This window comes from Podarcis muralis, chromosome 2 (genome assembly GCF_964188315.1).
Source record: "Podarcis muralis chromosome 2, rPodMur119.hap1.1, whole genome shotgun sequence".
Classification (NCBI taxonomy): domain Eukaryota; kingdom Metazoa; phylum Chordata; class Lepidosauria; order Squamata; family Lacertidae; genus Podarcis; species Podarcis muralis.
In genome coordinates, this window is record NC_135656.1 from 124629236 (window position 1) to 124651856 (window position 22621).

The 22621-nt window shown below is 44.2% G+C and overlaps 1 protein-coding gene and 1 pseudogene across 2 annotated transcripts in view; one reads left to right on the top strand and one right to left on the bottom strand.

Annotated features, from left to right (window-relative positions):
• The window catches only part of LOC144326657 (uncharacterized), a 279931-nt gene that overhangs the window by 130863 nt on the left and 126447 nt on the right, over positions 1-22621 (bottom strand). The window lies entirely within an intron of this gene.
• On the top strand, positions 613-21836 carry LOC114592588 (uncharacterized; annotated as a pseudogene). Its single transcript, XR_013391641.1, has 2 exons — positions 613-1722; positions 19280-21836. The product of XR_013391641.1 is annotated as an uncharacterized LOC114592588 (transcript).

Consider the following 22621-nt stretch of genomic DNA (forward strand, 5'->3'; position numbering starts at 1 on the left):
AAGGGGGGAGGCCTGGGGTTGATCGGCCATAATCCCCCGACCTGCAGTCACATACACGGCTGCCCTTCTCCGGATGGCGGGGCAACCTTGATAACCATCGTGATGGGCTCAGACGGAATGCTATCAGAAACACAATAAACTGAATACGGTAGTGTATTCCATACAGACTCTGACAAAGGACCCTGGCCGGATTCCCCTCAGGGGGCAGGAAGACTTCACCCTTTCCTTTGTTCCTGGAAATGACTCATGTGGGGTGGGGAGAGGAGGTCTCTGCCAGGTGTCAGGACACTCAGATTACCTGGGTAGCCCCTCCTCGACTCCTCCTGGTTTTTTAATATAATCATGATGTAAATATGATGTAATTCTGGGGGTGTAGTCAAGGGGATTAGTGATTAATAAAAGTTGGGGTCTCCCATTGTCCGGGGCTTCCATCTTGCTTCACCTCGTGGACGGTGGGAGTCCTGTCGCGACAGTCTTTCCTTAATAAAGACCAAGCCTACTGGCTGCTGTTTTGCTCTGACTTGCTCTGGTTGGTGTCTTTGTTTCGTCCAAGGGAGCCCTCAGATTTTCCGGTAACACAGCTAAAAGGAAAAAAGAGAGGAGGTTCTTTATGCAGGCCCCAAACTAGACCCCAAGCAGCTATTTAAGGGCAGTGAGGGAAGAATTATTAGTTGGGAAGTGACATTGCCAGGAAGGAAGAACAGTCCTGGAGGAAGAATTATACACAGCAAACGGGAAGAAATCAGACTTTTACATACTGTATGGGATGCAGGCAGTAGTGAGGGGCTTTTTATACAGAAGCAGAGAGAAGCTCCAAAAGCCAGATATATGAGCAGAAATCAGGGCGAATGAGAAGAAATCCACTACTAAAGCAGGGAGCCCGGGGAATCTGCCTCCTCGGCGCCTGAAACTGAGGCGAGGCTCAGATCTCGAAGGGCGGGAAGTTGGGAAAAGGCGGGAAAAGTCGTTGAGGGGAAGGAGCAGCGGGGGGAGGGGCTCCTCCTCTCTTGTCCCTCAGAGACACACAGAGACACAACGGTGACCCTCTTGTGAGGGGAGCAGAAAGGGGTCTCTCTCTCCCCCCCCTCACAACCCCATTGCCCTCCTCTCATGGCGGAAGGGGAGCCCACCCTCTCCCTGCCGGGCCAAGGGGGTCTCTGGGCGCAGGAGAGCCTGGGGGGAGGAGAGGAAAGGAAGCGCCCCTTCTCTCTCAGGCAGCCCCATGTCTGGGTCCATCTCTGGGCTTCACAGAGGACCCCTGTGGGTCAGCCCCTCCCCCACTCTCCTGACCCACAGGAGGAGGGGCAGCCCTTCCCTCCTTCTCATTCAGCCTCTCCCCTCCCAACCTCCCTGTTTGCAGATTGAAAACCACCTCCTTCTCTCCCCGCAAACTCAGGTCACCCCCAGATATGATGCCCCCCCGCAGCCATCTCGACCCCTGCTGTGGGGAGGAGGAAGGAGGGGGGCCAGGTCCCCATGGAGCCCCCGAGGCAGCGCCGTCCCGTCCTCTTCCCATCCCGACACAGGGAGGGGCTGCTCTGTAGATGTAGCTCTAGGGGCAAGCGCATCCCAAAAGGAACCGGAAGTGTCGCTGCTGAAGGTGCCGGAAGTTTCCAGGAAAGGGGGGGAGGGGCGTCAGTGGAGAACCCCCCCCCCAATCCCTTTCTATTGCAGACAAGGAAAGCGGACTAATCTGGAGCCAGGGAGGCGGAAGACCAAGAGGTAAAGGGGGAGAGAAGGGGGGGATAAGAGGGGGAGGGAGGACAAAGAGACCCCCACCCAAGGAAAGCGCCCTCCCTGGGGCCCGTCGACAGGGGCCCCGACCCAGGGGGGAAGGGGGGACCCAACACCTGCAGGGATCTACACCTGGCAAGATCTCCTGGGCAGCAGCACCGCCAGACTCCCCTTTCTCTTTCCTGGGGGGCCGAGAGATGCTCAGCTGCCCTGCCCCCCTGGAGGCCTTGGCGGGAAGGGGAACGAGGACCCCAAGCAGGGCTGGGGGTGGGGCTGAGGCCCCCCATTCCCCCGGCTTCCCCCTGGCAGGAATCCCTGGGGTCGTGGGGCGCCTGGCTGGGGAAAGGGAGAGAGGGAGTCCAGGGAAGGGTTAAAGGAAGGGGAGGAGCCTCGACAGAGACCCCTCCCCTTCCATCACATCTTATTCCCCAGTCTCCCTGCTGGCAGTCCCAGATCATCATTGCCATACAGGATTTCCCTGAATTCCACCATTTGCTAGCCAAGCCCAAACCCAAAAGTCCCGCTGAGATGATGATTGATAATATTGTCATTTATCTATTTTAGACCCCTAAGTAGTAGCAATTGCAAGGACATTGTGCTGCTCTCCTCTGTACAGTTCCATCCCTATTTCAGACCTTGTGGCTGATTTAAATGTTTAGCTGCTGATAACATGGCAACGTTTAGCAGGTGATATTGGAGGTTTAGCTGGTAATAAACCACAAGTGATATTGTGAGTTTTGGTAATGATAACATTACGATCTTTATCTGCTAATAGCCCTGCAATATTTAGCAGGTGATATTGTGAGGTTTAGCTGCTACTAACATTACAGCGTTTAGCTGGTAAGTTATTGCAATGTTGAAAAGCAGGTGTTGCCTAGCCCTTGCACACACTCTGATTCATAATATATTGCCAGCTCAGTATTAGGAAACAGTTATCACGATGTAAACTTCAAGGCAGTCTTGGGCAATATACCAATATATCACCCAGCTCTAATCATGACCTATATTTTTGACCCAGTGTATCATTGCTGATTTTACCAGTTTGTCCCCAGGAATCCCTGGGGTCATGGGGCACCTGGCTGGGTCCCTTTTGGGTGGGGAAACGGAGAGAGGGAGTCCATGGAAGGGTTAAAGGAAGGGGAGGAGCCTCGACAGAGACCCCTCCCCTTCCAGCACCCCTGACCCCCCTTCTCCCCCCCTTCCCTAATGACACTACCAGGTTATCTGCATTCACTAAGACTCATCTCCATACTTTGGATTCCCCTGAATACCACCATTTGGTAGCCTAGCCCAAACCCAAAAGTCCTGCTAGGATGCATCTTGGCTTCCCTGCTGATGAAACTGAGTGTGTGAGGATTGATAATATTGTCATTTATCGGTTTCAGACCCCTAAGTAGTAGCAGCTGCCAGGACATTGTCCTGTTCGCCTCTGTATACTTCCAGCCTTATTTCAGACGTTGTGGTATGAGGACCCCAAGCAGGGCTGGGGGTGGGGCTGAGGCCCCCCATTCTCCCGGCTTCCCCCTGGCAGGAATCCCTGGGGTCGTGGGGCGCCTGGCTGGGTCCCCAAGAGACCAGCTGAGTTTGTTCTGTGGATAAGCTTTCGTGTGCATGCGCACTTCTTCAGATTGGACAGTTTTCTACCTGAAATTTCTCTTTCCTCTCAATAATATCTCTTTCAAACTGTGAACCTCTCCCCTCATCTTGTCCAAACAAGATGATTTGATGGTATTGAAACCAATCCGCCACCACACCTCCCACCTCATCCTGTTTATTCAGTTTTATTTCTTCTTCCAAAAAGTCCAAAAGATCTCTGTAAGTTGCCCATTGCTTTTTCCGTATTGCATTTTTTAAAAAGCTGATGCTTTTGTGGGTTGGAGCCAAAGAGGTGTTTTTCTTTCCAGCAGATTTATCTCATACTGTAAAAAGGATTTTCTGAATAACCTGATTCATAGAGCTCTTGTGTGTTTTAGTTTTATCATGCCATAAATAAGCGTGCCAACCAAACATATTCTTACGACCTTTGTTCTAAGAAAAAACCTGCTCCTTTTCCCTTATGGGGTATCCAAGAGCCCATATAGTCCTTAAGTAGGTTCCATATTGGTAGGAGAAAATAACAGAGGCCAACCAGACAATATTGAGAAGCAAAGTGGCTAGTAAGCCTGATCTTTATTGCAACAGTGTCCCCCCCCCCCTCACCACAACCAGGAGGGAGGTGTGAAGGGCCTTATATAGTCTTTTGAAATTGCCCACCCAAGACCACCCCCGTAAAAATCGTACAGAAGGAGACTGTCTACAGCAGGAATACATCACAGGAGGCAGTCTACAGCAGAAACCAGTCCTGTATACCTGAAGGAGCGTCTCCACCTCCATCGTTTAACCTGGACACTGAGATCCAGCGCCGAGGGCCTTCTGGCGGTTCCTTCATTGTGAGAAGTGAGGTTACAGGGAACCAGACAGAGGGCCTTCTGGGTAGTGGCGCCCACCCTGTGGAACGCCCTCCCATCAGAGGTCAAGGAAATAAGCAGCTATCTTATTTTAAAAGACATCTGAAGGCAGCCCTCTTTAGGGAAGTTCTTAATATTTAATGCTGTATTGTTTTTAACACTCGATTGGGAGCTGCCCAGAGTGGCTGGGGAAACTCAGCCAGATGGGCAGGGTATAAATAATAAATTATTATTACTATTATTATTGTTATTATTGTTAGTCTGTGGTGCTTAATGTTTAGGTATAGTAAATATTAGGATTTAATTAGAACTTGTGTGTTATAGCGGGGATATGTTATAAGATAGTCTCAGTGTATTTTAGAAGGTATGGGAAGGGTATAGGAAAGGGTGCACACACTTCTGAGCATCAGAAATGAGCATGGAAAGAGTTAATATCATAAACCTACCGGAATCTGCCCCCACCCTTTGTAACAAGCAGCTGTAGTTGGGATTTAATATCAGCTCATGAAAAGTTGGGCACATGACCCGGAAAGCTGCCTGGCTCCCTCCCTCTGAAGGCGGAGATATGCAGCACACGCCATAGTCAAATTCGGCTGGACTTGCCATGGGAACGCAGAAGGGGCAAGCAAGGAAGGGGGAGACGGCCAAAGAAACCTGCTCTCACACAAGTGCCCCCCCGTCAATTCCATAACATTAGCAAAGCCCAAGTTCATACACCAGCCCCTATTTAAAAGAGGCCCCCGTAATTTCGACACTGGACTGCCCATTGGGGTTGCCGTAAGTTACTCCCTAGGGACGTGGGTGGCACTGCGGGTTAAACCACAGAGCCTAGGGCTTGCTGATTAGAAGGTTTTAATCCCTGTGACGGGGTGAGCTCTCGTTGCTCGGTCCCTGCTCCTGCCAACGTAGCTGTTCGAAAGCAGGTCAAAGTGCAAGTAGATAAATAGGTACCACTCCAGCGGGAAGGTAAACGCCGTTTCCGTGCGCGGCTGTGGTTCGCCAGAAGCAGTTTAGTCCTGCTAGCCACATAACCCGGAAGGTGTACGCCGGCTCCCTCGGCCAGTAAAGCGAGATGAGCGCCACAACCCCAGAGTCGGCCACGACTGGACCTAATGGTCAGGGGTCCCATTAGCTTTAAGTTACTCTCTAAGCCCCAAAAGTGTGTAGCAACTCCGGTCTACGTTGTAACAGGGACACCCTACGCCCCAGCCCTGCCTCCCCCCCTCCCCCGTCGGGAAATGGGTGTGAAACTGACCGGGACCCCCCCCCCTCTCCCGGCAAGGGATTAAAAGGGATGAAGGGGGAATGTCACCTTCCTGCCCCGGAGGGCTTTTTCGGAGGTGGGGGTGGGTCTCTTCCCCTGTTGTCTCCGGGGATCGAACCTGGGACCTTCTCAGGAAAGAATCAAGAAAACGGAGCTTGTTTGGAAGGAGAAGTTGTCTGTCCTGGGAGGGAGGGGCCACTCATTCCTCCCCCCCCCCCTCAGTGAGCTCTGCTTCCTAGAGAGGCAGGGAGGTTTGGAGGGGGGAGGGGAGGGGCCTGATCCACATTCCCAGAAGAGGAGCAGCTCTGCTGAGGAGGAGGGAAAAGAGGTGCGAAATATATCTATATATTGGGGGTGGGAGACTGGGGAGTCCATGGAAGGGTTAATGGGGGCGAGAGAGGCCGGGATGGAGACCTCCCCCCCCCCCAGTCTCCCTCCTGGGATGGAGAGAGATTTGGCAGGAAGGCTGAGCCAGCCAGGGGGGGCCTCTGGGGAAAGGGGACCCTCGGGGGTGGAGGGAGGAAGGAGGAAAAGTGTGTCCTCCCAGATAATAATCCAATCATCCCTGGCCAGGGAATATGAAACTGATTTGAAGATTGGTGTTTTTTTATTATTATTATTATTATTATTATTATTATTATTATTATTATTATTATTATTACATTACACTCAGGTAGACACACCACTGGTTTCATCTTCTTTCTTTTCTTTCCCACAATGGATGTGTGTTGTTGTTTAGTCGTTTAGTCGTGTCCGACTCCTCGTGACCCCATGGACCAGAGCACGCCAGGCACTCCTGTCTTCCACCGCCTCCCGCAGTTTGGTCAGGCTCATGTTTGTAGCTTCGATAACACTATCCAACCATCTCATCCTCTGTCGTCCCCTTCTCCTTGTGCCCTCCATCTTTCCCAACATCGGGGTCTTTTCCAGGGAGTCTTCTCTTCTCATGAGGTGGCCAAAGTACTGGAGCCTCAGCTTCACGATCTGTCCTTCCAGTGAGCACTCAGGGCTGATTTCCTTCAGAATGGAGAGGTTGGATCTTCTTGCAGTCCATGGGACTCTCAAGAGTCTTCTCCAGCACCATAATTTAAAAGCATCAATTCTTCGGCGATCAGCCTTCTTTATGGTCCAGCTCTCACTTCCATACATCACTACTGGGAAAACCATGGCTTTAACTATACGGACCTTTGTTGGCAAGGTGACGTCTCTACTTCTCAAGATGCTGTCTAGGTTTGTCATTGCTTTTCTCCCAAGAAGCGGCGTCTTTTAATTTCGTGACTGCTGTCACCATCTGCAGTGATCATGGAGCCCAAGGAAGTAAAATCTCTCACTGCCTCCATTTCTTCACCTTCTATTTGCCAGGAGGTGATGGGACCAGTGGCCATGATCTTCGTTTTTTTGATGTTGAGCTTCAGACCATATTTTGCGCTCTCCTCTTTCACCCTCATTAAAAGGTTCTTTAATTCCTCCTCACTTTCTGCCATCAAGGTTGTGTCATCTGCATATCTGAGGTTGTTGATATTTCTTCCGGCGATCTTAATTCCAGCTTGGGATTCATCCAGCCCAGCCTTTCGCATGATGAATTCTGCATATAAGTTAAATAAGCAGGGGGACAATATACAGCCTTGTCGTACTCCTTTCCCAATTTTGAACCAATCAGTTGTTCCATATCCAGTTCTAACTGTAGCTTCTTGTCCCACATAGAGATTTCTCAGGAGACAGATGAGGTGATCAGGCACTCCCATTTCTTTAAGAACTTGCCATAGTTTGCTGTGGTCGACACAGTCAAAGGCTTTTGCATAGTCAATGAAGCAGAAGTAGATGTCTTTCTGGAACTCTCTAGCTTTCTCCATAATCCAGCGCATGTTTGCAATTTGGTCTCTGGTTCCTCTACCTCTTCTAAATCCAACTTGCACTTCTGGGAGTTCTCGGTCCACATACTGCTTAAGCCTGCCTTGTAGAATTTAAAGCATAACCTTGCTAGCGTGTGAAATGAGTGCAATTGTGCGGTAGTTGGAGCATTCTTTGGCACTTCCCTTCTTTGGGATTGGGATGTAGACTGATCTTCTCCAATCCTCTGGCCACTGCTGAGTTTTCCAAACTTGCTGCCATATTGAGTGTAGCACCTTAACAGCATAATCTTTTAAAATTTTAAATAGTTCAGCTGGAATACCATCACTTCCACTGGCCTTGTTATTTGCAATGCTTTCTAAGGCCCATTTGACTTCACTCTCCAGGATGTCTTGCTCAAGGTCAGCAACCACACTACCTGGGGTGTACGAGCCATCCATATCTTTCTGGTATAATTCCTCTGTGTATTCTTGCTACCTCTTCTTGATGTCTTCTGCTTCTGGTTAGGTCCTTTCCACTTTTGTCTTTTATTATGGTAATCTTTGTATGAAATGTTCCTTTATATCTCCAATTTTCTTGAAGATCTCTCTGGTTCTTCCCATTCTGTTGTTTTCCTCTATTTTTTTGCATTGCTCGTTTAAGAAGGCCTTCTTGTCACTACTTGCTATTTTTTGAAAATCTGCATTCAATTTCCTGTATCTTTCACTATCTCCCTCGCATTTTTTTTTAAAATATGTTTATTAAGGTTTTCAAAAGAAAAAAGAAAAATTTACACAAAAAAAGAAAAAAAAGAAAAGAATAAAAAACATAAATGAAACATTTCCGAAGAAAAAAGGAAATACATTCATTATACAACCATCATATCCGTTTTTTGACTTCCTTCAGCGTCGCTGACGATCGGTCGTAGTTATCCTTTTAATACACATTTCATCTATCTTTCATATTGCCACTTATCCCTCCCTTCCTCATCCTCTCTGCTAAGCAATATTTATTGGTACTTTACAAAGCCTCTTTAAATCCCGCTAGCGTTGTTTTAACACCATAGTTATTTTCCAGATAACACACAAATTTCTCCCAATCCTTTATAAATTTTTGATCTTTAGTATATCTAATTTTCGCTGTTAACTTATCCAGTTCGGCGTACTCTATTAATTTGGCTCTCCATTCCTCTACCGTTGGGACTTCCTCTTGTTTCCACTTCTGAGCTAACACAATTCTGGCAGCTGTCACCGCATATTGGAAAAGTTTATGGTCCCTTCTTCTCACATCCTTCCCAACAATACCTAATAAAAATGCTTCTGGTTTTTTCACAAAAGTGTACTTCAACATCCTTTTCAGTTCGTTATAAATCTCTTCCCAGAAGCATTTAATTTTTTTCCACTCCCACCATTGGTGGAAGAAGGTCCCTTCTTTATTTTTACATTTCCAACATTTGTTGTCTACCTTATACATCTTTGCTAGTTTTGTAGGTGACAGATACCATCTGTAGAGCATTTTCATCATGTTTTCCCTCAGTAGCGTGCAGGCTGTGAATTTTATATTCTCTTTCCAGAGCCTTTCCCAATCCTCTAATTGAACATTATAACCAAAATCTCTTGCCCATTGAACCATCACCGCCTTCACCTCCTCATCCTTCGTGTGCCATTCCAGCAATATTTTGTACATTCTTGACAGATTTTTATAGTCATTATTTATTATCTCTTTTTGGAAGATTGATTCTTTCGCTACATAGTTCCTTTCCTTCAACTCCTTTTTAAACATTTCATTTATCTGAAAATAGTGTAACCAATCATAAGTTAAAGCCTTAACTTGGTCATAGGGTTTTAGTTTCCACTTCCCTCCTTCATTACAAACCATTTCTCCATAATTTCCCCACTTCTCTCTCATATTTACTTTCTTTATACCCATCATCTCTAACGGGGATAACCAATGGGGGATTTTTGGTTCTAGTATATTTTTGTATCTCTCCCAAACCTCCAATAAAGGACCTCTGAAAATATGATTTGAGAAGCCTTTATCCACCCTCTTCTTATCGTTCCATAGGTACGCATGCCACCCTACTTTGTTGTTAAAACCTTCAAGGTCTAATAGTTCCCTATCTTCTAGCTTTACCCATTCCTTTATCCAGCATAGGCATGCTGCCTCATAGTAGAGTCTCATGTCCGGAAGAGCGAAGCCGCCTCTTTCTTTTAAATCCGTTAATAGCTTAAATTTAATTCTAGGCTTCTTTCCTTCCCAGACATATCTCGAAATTACTTTTTGCCACTCTTTAAAAATTTTGGTGCCTTTGATTATGGGTATAGTTTGGAATAAGAATAACAATTTGGGAAGTATCATCATTTTTACCATCGATATTCTTCCCCAGAATGATAACTTCATTCTGGCCCAGATCTCTAAGTCTCTTTTCACGCCTTTCCATACCGGGATATAATTGTGTTGGTATAGATCTATATTCTTATCGGAAAGCCAAACTCCTAAGTACCTGATCTTCTTTACTACTTCAATCTCCATTCTTTGTTGTAATAATTCAATTTTTTCTCGGTCCATATTTTTTACTATCATTTTAGTCTTCTTCTTGTTCAATCTGAATCCTGCCAACTCTCCAAATTGTTCCATCTCCTTTAGTATTTCTTTTATGCTATCAATAGGTTCTTCCACAGTCAATACCACGTCGTCGGCGAAGGCCTTACATTTATATTCGTTTACCCCCAACATAACCCCTTTAATTTGCTTATTTTGCCTGATTGCATTTAATAGGACTTCTAGAACCACAATAAATAATAATGGCGAGAGTGGACAACCCTGCCTTGTGCCTTTGCTTATTTTTATATCCTCTGTGATGATGTTATTTACTATCAGTCTTGCATTTTGATCTGTATAAATTGCTTCAATACCGTTATAGAATTCTTGACCCACTTCCATAAACTTCAGATTTTTTAACATAAATTCCCAAACAACGTTATCGAAAGCTTTTTCTGCATCCACAAATATTAAGGATGCTGGTTTATCACATCTATCGGACAGATATTCTATAGCGTTAACTATATTTCTTATATTATTTTTTATTTGTCTGCCCGGTAGGAAACCTTGTTGGTCTTTATGTATGATCTTTATCAATATCTTTTTTAACCTCTTTGCAAGGATTCCCGCAAATATCTTATAATCTGTATTTAGTAACGAGATGGGTCTATAGTTCTTCACTTGTGTTAAATCCGAGTCTTGTTTAGGTATTATTGTAATAAAGGCTTCTTTCCACGTTCCTGGGATGTCCTTTTCTATTAAGATGTTATTCATTACTTTAATCAATGGGTCCATCAGGGAGTCCTTCATTTCTTTATAATAGCTCGAAGTAAATCCGTCTGGTCCCGGTGCTTTCCCTCTCTTTAACTCTTTTATGGCTTCTTCTACCTCTTCTTTACCTATTGGGGCATTCAGCTGTTCTTTTTCATCTGTCGGGATCTTTCTCATCATTTTATCTTTCAGATATCTCTCTATTTTCTTCTTGTTGTTCCTTTCTTTGTTCCTATACAGTTGTTTATAGTAGTCCACGAAAGCTCTTCTGATTACCTTCGGTTCTGTTGTTTCTTCTCCATTGAACTCAATCTTGCTGATTGTATTTTGTTCTTTTCTTTTCTTAACTTGCCAGGCGAGCCATTTTCCTGGTTTGTTGGCGAACTCGAAATTTTTTTGTCTTAATCTCTTGATGTTCCATTCAACTTCTTTATTTGTTGTCATCGCAAATTGGGTTTGAAGAATCTTTATTTCCTGTCTTATCTTTTCATTATTGGGTTTTTTAATCAATTTCTGTTCGTAATCCATAATCTGTCTAAGGATCTCCTTAATCCATTTCTCTCTATTATTTCTTTTCTGTATGTTTTGCTGGATAAGGAGACCCCGCATCACCGCCTTACTTGCATCCCACACCACACTAGTCCTTGTCCCTTTATCCATATTATTCCTAAAGAATTCTATTAGATTTTTTTGTGATTTTTCCACGAATTTTTGGTCGTCCCATAAATTATCGTTCAGTCTCCACCTGAAGGATCGCTCTTCCAAACCTTTGAGTTCCATTTCTATTGGGTTATGATCTGAGAGCACCTTCGCCTGTATTTCAATTTTTTTAATTCTTGGCGTTAGCTCATTTGAGACCCATATTTGATCTATTCTTGAGAACGATTGATTCGGTTCTGAGTGATAGGTAAACTGCTTCTCCAATGGGTTCCTGAGCCTCCAGATGTCAACCAAATTATAATTCTTTATCATCGTAAAAAAGGTTTTGGGTAATTTCCCTTCTTTGTTCTTAGTTTTCCTTAATCTGTCCAGTTCTAGTGAAACCACACCGTTCATATCTCCCATTACTATAATTTTCTGGTCCATATATTCAAATAGTTTTTCTTCAAGCGATCTAAAAAATTCTGTCTTATTCCCATTTGGTGCATATATCCCAACAATTATCATTTTTTCCCCTTGCCAGTTTATTTGGGCTGCGATCATTCTCCCTTCTTCATCCTTAAATAGTTGGTGAGATTCAATTTTGTTTTTAATATATAAAACCACACCTCTTTTTTTCTCTTTATCCGAGGATATAAATTCGTTCCCTAACCTTTTATTAATTAGAACTTTCCTGTGTTTTTTGGCCACGTGTGTTTCTTGTAGGCATATGATGTCCAGGTTCTTCTTTTTTAAGATATGTTCAATTCCGTTTCGTTTCTTCTTATTGTTCATTCCATTAACATTCCAATTCCAGAGTTTTAACGTCATTCTTCTTTCCCCTATTTAAAGTTTTAATTTACTTATAGGTTTTCTGTCTCTTCTTCTTCTTCTTCTTCCTCTTCTTCTAGATCTTTCCCAGTCTGTTCTTCTTCTCCTCCTATTTCCAAATCCTCTCTTGGCCTTACTCCTCCTTCTGCCCCTTTGATCTCTTCTTCTCCTTGTAGTAATTCTTTGTACCTTCTTGTGAATTTACCAATTTCCTCCGGGCTTGTTAGTCTTCTCTTTACTCCTTTATAAAAGAAAGAGACTCCTTCGGGAAATTCCCATCTGAACTCAATCTTGTTTTTCTTAAGTAATTGCACCATTGGTTTGTAAGCTTCTCTTCGTTTCAGCAACCTTATTGGGATATCTTTAAATATGATTACATAGTTCCCATCAATATATAATCTCTTCTCTCTATTCTTTTGTAAAATCCGATTCCTCATTTCTCTATCTTTAAACGTTATTACACAGTCGCCTGGGAACTTCTTTAGTCTGTTTGTTTTGATTTTCATTCTGTATGCATTTTGTACTGTTTTCGCCACTTCTTCCTCCCCAAGTTCCATCCACTGCGCAATTTCCTTTATCAATCTTCCTTTTACATTTTCGTTTTGGGTTTCCGGTACTTGTCTCAGTCTCAAGTTCACTTCTCTCTGTTTCAGTTCGTTCATTGCAATTGAGTCCTTTAATTCTTCCTGTGTCTTATTTAAGTCCGCAATCTCATTTTTCATCTTCTCTTCTTCCCGTTTCATCTCTTTTATTTCCTGTTTAGACTTCTTCAACCCCTCATCTACTCTTCTTGCCACCTCTTTAATCTGTCCTCTCAGTTCACTGACTGTCTCCTCAATCTTTCTATCCATCTTTCCAATTTTATTATCAACCTGTTCTAACTTTGTCTCTAGATTTTTCTCACTTTGTTTTATTTCTGCAAACATCTTCAATATTTCTGTTCTGAAGTCTGATTCTTGCTTAGAAGCTCTTCTATCTGTTGGGGTCCCCCCCTCCGCTCCTTTTTTCTGTGTATGCGACATTATCAGATATTTACACAGCTTATTTTATAAATGTTGCTACAATCTCAGTTGGTTGTTATTAAAGACCACCGAAACAAAAGAGTATAGTAAAACAACCTGAAAAGAAAAGAGATTTTTACCACTCGGGACTACTTTAGCTCTTGGTACCCAGGTATATATCATTAACTATTTTCTGTTCCCCCCCCTGATTCAATCAGGGAGGTTTGTAATTTGTCGTCTCTGGGTATTTCTTTTATAGTTTTCTTGCCCCTATTCGGGCTAATCCATCCCAAACGCTGTTTCCCTACCACAGTGGTTTTCCAATCTATCCAAGGTTGTGCTTCCTTGGTACAATTATTTTCACTTCAATATCTAGTTTGAGTTATCATAGACAATTCAAATGGACAATTCAAATAGAGTTCAAAATAAATAAACAATTCAAATAGAGTTCAAAATAAGAGCCAGGAGATAATATCAAGACTGGAACAAAGAGAGAGTCAGCTATACTTTCGATTCCAAGTCAAGTCCCAAGGTATATATAAAGTAAAGTAATTATTATAATTGTATTGTCTATATTATCTATATTTGTTTTGTTTGTCCCTTATAAGTATATTTTTATGTTGGTTAAATCAAAAAACTCAGTCGTTGGTAGGAGAAGGTTTCTCAGGCCAGTTCTTAATCGGAATTTTCACAAGGTCCGGGTTGACTCCACCAACAATTTCAGCGTTAGGGTGCAGTATTTATCACAGTCCATTAGGGGGAGTCGGAGCCTATCAACCTCAGGAGGAGGATTCTTGAATATTAGTAGCACCTACTCTCCTTCAGCTATTACACTTAGTTTTGTAATTTTATTGCGGAGAAAAGCAAGAAGAAGGCAAAAATAACCCTCCAAAAATAAAGTCCTATCTGAGTGAAGGAGAAAGCAAGACAAGTCCGTAACATTCGTCTCTCTGTCTGAATAACTTTAAAGTCTTTTGGAGTCCCTTAGTATCGTATCAAAGGCAAAGACGGAGAGTCTTCTTAGCTCCGCGTTAAAATGGCGCTGAGCCTCTTCTTCGCGCTGTTATTTAGTTATAGAAGCACACAGCGACTAACCCTCTCCGTGTTTTGTTATTGCAAATTAATGTCCAATGGGATCTTTTTTTTATCTCAAAGTCCTCTGCTCCCCTTTAGCTCTTCCTTAACAAAAGCGGAGTAGTTCAACAAATTACAGGGGAGACGGAAACAGTAGCCGCTGGCGGCAACTTACTTTCTCTTTAGACTCTGCATGAAGCGCTGCGTCTTTCTTTGCGATGTCAGACGACCGCTGAGCTCGAATTCTTCCCTTATAGTTCGGAACTTCCTTGTTGTTTTAACTTTCCAAATATGCAACTTAGCTGTTTTGAATCCGAATTCCTTAGTGTCGAGAGTGGAGCGCCTTTCCCCTGCAGGCTCGGGGCTTCGCTAGTTGACCGCTGCTGCGATGGCTGCCCGATTGCCCGCTGCGCGTTCGCCGCACTCTTCACCCCCTTTTCGGGGGGCTACCTGGCGACTGAACAGGCAGCTTCTGGCACCGCCGGGAGCCTTGACCTCCAGACACCCTCCAGAAGGTCCTCGAGGGGGTTTTTCGCCCTAAAACCCCCTAATTACGGTCAAAAAGCAAGGGCTTTCTCACCGGAAAAAACCCTCGCCTGCCACAGGTCCGCGCTCCACCGGAAGTCTCCCTCGCATTTTGCTTGCCTTCTCTCCCCCGCTATTTGTAAGGCCTCGTTGGACAGCTACTTTGCTTTATTGCATTTTTTTTTCAGAGGCAGCAACTTTTATTTTTTTAAAAGATATTTATTGAAATTTTCCACTTTAATACATTAAAAAACAAAAAAAAAACAAAAAAAGTTTAAAAACACATAGAGTTCACAATCCTTATTTTTCTATAACATATTTCCCTGACTTCCCCACACCTCCCCTTCTTATATTCCAATTCAAATTGTTAGTTCAGCAAGTTCTTATCCCTAATTTTTTACCTTTTTCTATTTAGTTCATTTTAAAAAAACCAATTTTACCTTATAAACATCAATATTTATACATCAGTACTCATTCTTAAAACCTTTTTCTAAAGTCGACCCAAATTCCCTTCCACGACTTCCCCAATTTTCATACAAGTAACAAAACAGAGTAAAAACAAAAACAGATTGTAATTATGCACCCTTTGGATTCCCAAACTCCACCCCCCCTTTCCCGGTTTCAATCCCCAACAAATGTCCATCAGTCTTAATCTACTATCAGCCTGGAGATCTCACGTCCGAGGCTCTTAATTCTCTCTCAATTCCTCTCTGCCGGTTTTTTTGATAGTCCTTAGTATTAAACACCAGATCTCGGAGAAGCTCTAGCCCAATGGGATCCATGTTTCTTCCAGCCAAACCTCCAATCTTAAAAGTGGAGCCCGAATCTTGTTTCTTACTCCTTTCAAGTCCAAATGTCCCCAAAGCTCCAACTTCCACCTTAATCAGATTTGTAATCCTTGGATCTTCAGAGCTCCACATAAGGAGATCTCTCCATTCTTCAATCTCCAATTCAAACCAGATTTTCGACATCAAGTTCTTATTTTCCTTTGTAGCCATCATGTCAGGCCTCTGGCCCTCCTTTGTCTTCTGCAACATTACAGCTCCTCCTTCCTTTTCCTCAGGAACAACATATATCTCTTTCTCCACACTCTCAAAGCTCTCAAGTTTCTCTTCTTGTCCAGCTGCATGGACTTCCTGAGTCAAGTCCTTATCAAATTCAATGAGTTTATTTACTGTTAAATCCAGAGTTGCAACATTTGTAGCCAAAACATAAATTTGGCCTTGTAACTTTCCCAAGAGAACAAAAACTCTGTCCAATTTAGCTTGTATTTTCCCTCCTTCAGCCATTCTTGTAATGTCCCAAAACCCCCTCTAGAGGGATTTTTGTTACTTAATATTCCTTCCAGTTCAAATCCAAAAGTCAAGTTAGTTTGTATCAGTTCTTCCTTGTTTTCAACAAATTATAACCAAATTGTAACAAATATAACCAGCAGAGACAACAGAAACAAAGTTATCTTTTTCAGTCTTGACAGCTAATTTGACAGCTGTCAAACTCTTCAATACCTCTTCAACAGGCTCTCTCACGGATCACTCCCGGGTCCGGGGGAGTGGCACTTCAGCTCCCAAAATTAGCTCCAAAATTAGCTCTTATCCTCCAGTTAGATTTCTTATACTGCCAAATCGTGAAATTAATGTCTTTTACCCAATAAAAAAGAAAAGATTCTCTCGACCTTAGTTAGCCGGTCCTTGCTTTAGATTATTTACAAGACGGGGAGACTGACTTCCTGTTTGCGCCTTCCCCGATCGTGCCTAATTCAAAAAAAAAATTTCTTTGCAAATCCAATTTCCGTACTCACGGGTTGTTGCTTTAAAATCCAATTACTCACAAGAAGAAGTCAGCGCTCTCCGGCCATGGCAATGCGGCTTCACTCTGCAGGAGAAGCAGTCGACTCTCAGCACCGCGCCGCTCACCCCGTCCCCCGTTCCGAAGCCTTTAAAAGGCTCCTTCGCAGGTCGGGGGCGCAAATGGTGCCCACCGAGTCACCAGGTTCACAGGCTTCACCGCCTGTGATTTTTAAGGGTCCCCGCGTCGCCGCAGCGGGAAGACCCAAATCCTGCGGAGCCGATTCCCTCTGGAGCTCGGAGGGAATCCGCCATTCGCCAATGGCGCTAACCCGGAAGTCTCGCTTTCTTGCATTTCCTTTTCATTGGGATGGTTACGAGCCTCCATCCATAGTTCTTCGGGCGCACTGTCCACCAAATCTAAATCCTTAAACCTGTTCCTCACTTCCACTGTGTATTCATAAGGGATTTGACTTAGATTGTATCTTACCGGCCCTGTGGTTTTTCCTGCTTTCTTCAGTTTAAGCTTGAATTTTGCTATAAGAAGCTGATGATCTGAGCCACAGTCAGCTCCAGGTCTTGTTTTTGCTGACTGTATAGAGCTTCTCCATCTTTGGCTGCAGAGAATATAATCAATCTGATTTCGATGCTGCCCATCTGGTGATGTCCATGTGTAGAGTCCTGTCTTGTGTTGTTCGAAAAGCATGTTTGTGATGTCCAGCTTGTTCTCTTGACAGAACTCTACAGTGGTGCCTCGCAAGGCGAAAATAATCTGTTCTGCGAGTCTCTTCGTCTAGCGGTTTTTTCGTCTTGCGAAGCAACCCTATTAGCAGATTAGCGGTTTAGCGGCTATTAAAGGCTTAGCGGCTTAGCGGCTAAAAGGCTATTAGCGGCTTAGCGGCTCAGAAAAGGGGGGGGGAGCGAAAAAAATAGCAATCCCATACGGAAATTTGTCTTGCGAAGCAGCTCAAAAACGGAAAACCCTTTCGTCTAGTGGATTTTTTGTCTTGCGAGGCATTCGTCTTGCGGGGCACCACTGTATTAGCCTTTGCCCTGCTTCGTTTTGGTCTCCAAGGCCAAACTTGCCAGTTGTTCCTTTTATCTCTTGATTCCCTACTTTAGCATTGCAATCCCCTATAATGAGAAGAACATCCTTCTTTGGTGTCACTTCTATAAGGTGTTGTAAGTCTTCATAGAATTGGTCAATTTCAGTTTCTTCAGCACCCGTACTTGGTGCATTAACCTGGATTACTGTGATGTTAAAAGTTCTGCCTTGGATTCATATCGAGATCATTCTATCATTTTTGAGATTGCATCCCAGTACAGCTTTCGCCACTCTTTTGTTGACTATGAGGGCCACTCCATGTCTTTTACGGGATTCTTGCCCACAGTAGTAGATATGGTGGTCATCCGAACTGAATTCGCCCATTGCCGCCCATTTTAGTTCACTGATGCCCAGGATGTCAATATTTATTCTTGCCATCTCATTTTTGACTACATCCAACTTACCCAGGTTCATGGTTCTTACATTCCAGGTTCCTATGCAATATTTTTCTTTACAGCATTGGACTTTCCTTTCGCTTCCAGGCATATCCGCAACTGAGCGTTCTTTCGGCTTTGGCCCAGCCGCTTCATCAGCTCTGAATCTACTTGTACTTGCCCTCCACTCTTCCTCAGTAGCATGTTGGACGCCTTCCAACCTGTGGGGCTCATCTTCCAGCGTCATAACTTTTATATGCCTGTTGTCTTTGTCCATGGAGTTTTCTTGGCAGGGATACTGGAGTGGCTTGCCGGTTCCTGCTCCAGGTGGATCACGTTTGGTCAAAACTCTCCTCAATGACCTGTCCATCTTGGGTGGCCCTGCACGGCATAGTTGATAGCTTCTCGTGAGTTATTCAAGCCCCTTCGCCACGGCAAGGCAGTGATCCATGAAGAGGACAATGGGCATTATTCACCATTAATACTCAACTTTTTCAGTGTCACACATATTTTTATCTTGTGATCCTCAGATAAGAGAGGTATACAAATGTAATAAGTAATTCCCAGTTTAAGCAGAGCTAGAATATCCAGAAGCCCTTGGCCACCCAGGGCAAAGGAGGAAGAACAGTGAGAGAGGCCTGGACAGGGAATCTCCACTAAGATAAGCCAGTGTCAGGAGGCAGGTGCGAGACCCGGCGGCATATAATTATTCTAAATCATAATTGGGATGGGTGTCTCAATCTGGGCATCCCAGCGGTCAGGCTCCAGCTGCTTTCCTTCTGCATCTCCAGCTCTCTCCATTCAAGAATGCAAGGCTGAGAGATGGAGGTCCAGACACCCCAAGAATATTCTCCAACTGAGCACTCCTTCAACCAACCACAAGCACCAAGCCTTGTCACTAGACTTATATATGGGTCTCCCAAAATGGTCAGTATGGACGTCCTGAGGCCAAAGGGAATGTGCAGGGGATTAATAAAGATCTAGAGGTCAAAGGGGACAAAATGTGGCCCAAGGGGTGGAGGATTATAGTGCAGCGGATGAAGAACTTCATGATGAACTTAGGACCCTGAGGAATATTGGCCAGGTTCATGGAACATAGAGCAGCTCCCTTTCCTGTGAGAAACCACTTTTTATAAAACGTAAACCCCACAGTTCAACCGTATTCTAAGATAATGCTGCTTTATTAAGGGTTATAAAAGGCTGATGATGCATGAGCATTATTTTACATTATTTCATTTGCTTTTCCTAAAAATTTGGAATATATGGAGGACAGGAGAGATTGTACAAGATGTTAAAATAAGAGCAGGTGCTAACTGATGTGTGTAATATTCCTTTGTTCTCTTCCTGGAAAACAAATAGGATTTTCTCCCGACCCCACCCCATCGAAAGAAGACAATGGAGAAGGCAATCAGAATTCTGGTGGGCCATGTCCAATGGGAATAACGAAGAAACCATTTAAATACTTGGAGTGTGAAAACATAAACAATTTGAAAGTATGGAGTGTGGAAGAAGCTTCAGTAAGAGTAGAAACCTTAGAATTCATCTACGGACTCACACAGGGGAGAAACCATTTAATTGCATGGAGTGTGGAAAGAGCTTCACTACTAGCGGAAGCCTTAGAATTCATCTACGGACTCACACGGGGGAGAAACCATTTAATTGCATGGAGTGTGGAAAGAGCTTCACTACTAGCGGAAGCCTTAGAATTCATCTACGGACTCACACGGGGGAGAAACCATTTAATTGCATGGAGTGTGGAAAGAGCTTCACTACTAGTGGAAGCCTTAGAATTCATCTACGGACTCACACGGGGGAGAAACCATTTAAATGCATAGAGTGTGGAAAGAGCTTCAGTAAGAGTGGACACCTTAGAATTCATCAACGGAGTCACACGGGGGAGAAACCATTTAAATGCATAGAGTGTGGAAAGAGCTTCAGTAAGAGTGGACACCTTAGAATTCATCAACGGAGTCACACGGGGGAGAAACCATTTAATTGCATGGAGTGTGGAAAGAGCTTCAGTCAGAGTGGACACCTTAGAATTCATCAACGGACTCACACAGGGGAGAAGCCATTTAAATGTATGGCGTGTGGAAAGAGCTTCAGTAAGAGTGGACACCTTAGAATTCATCAACGGAGTCACACGGGGGAGAAACCATTTAAATGCATGGAATGTGGAAAGAGCTTCACTGAGAGTGGAAAACTTAGAATTCATCAACGGACTCACACTTGGGAGAAACCATTTCAATGCATGGAGTGTGGAAAGAGCTTCCGTCAAAGTGGAAACCTTAGAATTCATCAACAGAGTCACACGGGGGAGAAACCATTTAAATGCATGGAATGTGGAAAGAGCTTCACTGAGAGTGGAAAACTTAGAATTCATCAACGGACTCACACCTGGTAGAAACCATTTCAATGCATGGAGTGTGGAAAGAGCTTCAGTCAAAGTGGAAACCTTAGAATTCATCAACGGACTCACACAGGGGAGAAACCATTTAATTGCATGGAGTGTGGAAAGAGCTTCACTGATAGTGGAGGACTAAAACTACATGAACGGACTCACACGGGGGAGAAACCATTTCAGTGCATGGAATGTGGAAAGACCTTCAGTCAAAGTGGAAAACTTAGAATTCATCAACGGAGTCACACGGGGGAGAAACCATTTCAATGCATGGAATGTGGAAAGAGCTTCACTGAGAGTGGACACCTTAGAATTCATCAACGGAGTCACACGGGGGAGAAACCATTTCAATGCATGGAGTGTGGAAAGAGCTTCACTGGCAGTGGAGGACTAAAACTACATGAAAGGACTCACACGGGGGAGAAACCATTTAAATGCATGGAGTGTGGAAAGAGCTTCAGTCAAAGTGGAAACCTTAGAATTCATCAACGGAGTCACACAGGGGAGAAACCATTTAAGTGCATGGAATGTGGAAAGAGCTTCACTACTAATGGAAACCTTAGAATTCATCAACAGAGTCACACAGGGGAGAAACCATTTCATAGAATGATAGAATCATAGAGTTGGAATAGACCACAAGGGCCATTGAGTCCAACCCCCTGCCAAGCAGGAAACACCATCAGAGCACTCCTGACATATGGTTGTCAAGCCTCTGCTTAAAGACCTCCAAAGAAGGAGACTCCACCACACTCCTTGGCAGCAAATTCCACTGTCAAACAGCTCTTACTGTCAGGAAGTTCTTCCTAATGTTTAGGTGGAATCTTCTTTCTTGTAGTTTGGATCCATTGCTCCGTGTCCGCTTCTCTGGAGCAGCAGAAAACAACCTTTCTCTCTCCTCTATATGACATCCTTTTATATATTTGAACATGGCTATCATATCACCCCTTAACCTCCTCTTCTCCAGGCTAAACATGCCCAGCTCCCTTAGCTGTTCCTCATAAGGCAGCGTTTCCAGGCCTTTGACCATTTTGGTTGCCCTCCTCTGGACACGTTCCAGATTGTCAGTGTCCTTCTTGAACTGTGGTGCCCAGAACTGGACACAGTACTCCAGGTGAGGTCTGACCAGAGCAGAATACAGGGGCACTATTACTTCCCTTGATCTAGATGCTATACTCCTATTGATGCAGCCCAGAATTGCATTGGCTTTTTTAGCTGCCGCGTCACACTGTTGGCTCATGTCAAGTTTGTGGTCAACCAAGACTCCTAGATCCTTTTCACATGTACTGCTCTCAAGCCAGGTGTCCCCCATCTTGTATTTGTGCCTCTCATTTTTTTTGCCCAAGTGCAATACTTTACATTTCTCCCTGTTAAAGTTCATCTTGTTTGTTTTGGCCCAGTTCTCTAATCTGTCAAGGTCGTTTTGAAGTGTGCTCCTGTCCTCTGGGGTGTTAGCCACCCCTCCCAGTTTGGTGTCATCTGCAAATTTGAACAGGATGCCCTTGAGTCCATCATCCAAGTCGTTGATAAAGATCATAGAATCATAGAATCATAGAATCATAGAATCATAGAGTTGGAAGAGACCACAAGGGCCATTGAGTCCAACCCCCTGCCAAGCAGGAAACACCATCAGAGCACTCCTGACATATGGTTGTCAAGCCTCTGCTTAAAGACCTCCAAAGAAGGAGACTCCACCACACTCCTTGGCAGCAAATTCCACTGTCAAACAGCTCTTACTGTCAGGAAGTTCTTCCTAATGTTGAGGTGGAATCTTCTTTCTTGTAGTTTGGATCCATTGCTCCGTGTCCGCTTCTCTGGAGCAGCAGAAAACAGCCTTTCTCCCTCCTCTATGTGACATCCTTTTATATATTTGTACATGGCTATCATATCACCCCGTAACCTCCTCTTCTCCAGGCTAAACATGCCCAGCTCCCTTAGCCGTTCCTCATAAGGCATCGTTTCCAGGCCTTTGACCATTTTGGTTGCCCTCCTCTGGACACGTTCGAGTTTGTCAGTGTCCTTCTTGAACTGTGGTGCCCAGAACTGGACACAGTACTCCAGGTGAGGTCTGACCAGAGCAGAATACAGTGGCACTATTACTTCCCTTGATCTAGATGCTATACTCCTATTGATGAGGCCCAGAATTGCATTGGCTTTTTTAGCTGCCGCGTCACATTGTTGGCTCATGTCAAGTTTGTGGTCAACCAAGACTCCTAGATCCTTTTCACATGTACTGCTCTCAAGCCAGGTGTCCCCCATCTTGTATTTGTGCCTCTCATTTTTTTTGCCCAAGTACAATACTT